The sequence below is a fragment of the Dreissena polymorpha genome, chromosome 14 (assembly GCF_020536995.1).
Source record: "Dreissena polymorpha isolate Duluth1 chromosome 14, UMN_Dpol_1.0, whole genome shotgun sequence".
NCBI classification, from domain to species: domain Eukaryota; kingdom Metazoa; phylum Mollusca; class Bivalvia; order Myida; family Dreissenidae; genus Dreissena; species Dreissena polymorpha.
The window spans coordinates 44,120,786-44,122,069 of NC_068368.1; positions in this window are offsets into that span (position 1 = coordinate 44,120,786).

Genomic DNA, 1,284 nt, shown 5'->3' on the forward strand with positions numbered 1-1,284 from the left:
TAATTGTCTAAAGGCATTTTTTAATAAAAATATATTTTGGTGTATGCAAAGGAGGTATTACCATGTATGTTAGAAAAATCCTGGTTATATACTTTTGTCTATATTTAGAATATTTCTTACAGAAATTCCTTTAAGCAAACAGCGCAGACCCAGATGAGACGCCGCATTATGCGGCGTCTCATCTGGGTCTACGCTGTTTGCAATGTCCTTTTTTCAGGACGCTAGGCATAAATGGGTTAAACTTCGAACGGATAATTAAAATTACAATAGGGGCTTTATAGTTTGCTACACTCTACCTTGCTGTTTTTTTTCAGTTGCAAGATATACAATATGCATTTACAATACAAAATATGTAAAACTCTTGGAAGTAATAGTGAACACTATCCTATTAGTAGATTCTTTTTAGACCAAGTATCAATCGCCCATATTACGCTAAGAAATCAAACATAATAGGTTTACATAAACCCTTAATATGTTTTATTAAGTGTATTCGTAAAGTTTAGCATAAGAATCATTTTGTATTTATTGACTGAATAAAGACCCTAAACAAATAATATTATCATTAAGCGCATTCCGATAGTAGACGTTTTAATCATTTATAAACCTCACAGTCGACGATTGAAGCTGTGACTTAATTCCGCTACTTGCAAATGTAAATAAACATAACCCATTCAAGTATACACGCCCATACAAAAGAGCGTCGAGACTTAACATCTTAAAACATTGAATGGCAAACTTATGACGATTGCGGTGATAAATTAGAATAGCAAATAGACGTATAATGTTTAGAAGTATTTATTTAATACCCTCTGGATGAAAGACTATAGCCAAAGACGGGGTAAACTTGTTTCGAATATTTGGAGTAGTATCTAATTATGTTATCACTCGTTATTACTTTTTTTGTAAACACAGAAGTGCGGTTTGAATAAGTGGTGATTTAAACTTTAATTACTCTTTCATATAATTACAGGACGATTTGTTTGGGGACGAAAGTATGTATTGAAAATTTACAACAATGATTGTGTCTTTCACAATTACTATGTGTCGATAACTTAACAAAACGTCTTGCATAAACATCTGTTAAAAGCGTTATCACATAATCGCTTTATTACAAAACCCGCATGTTACCAAGATGTATATTCCTACAAAATAACGCTATTATAACTGTGTAAAGGAATATAATAATGCGTGCATCGGCAGGTGTACATGATCTGATTTTTAGCCACAAAATTGTGACAGCTACTTTTGTTTATGAATAGTTTAAACTAGAAATACAAATTGCAC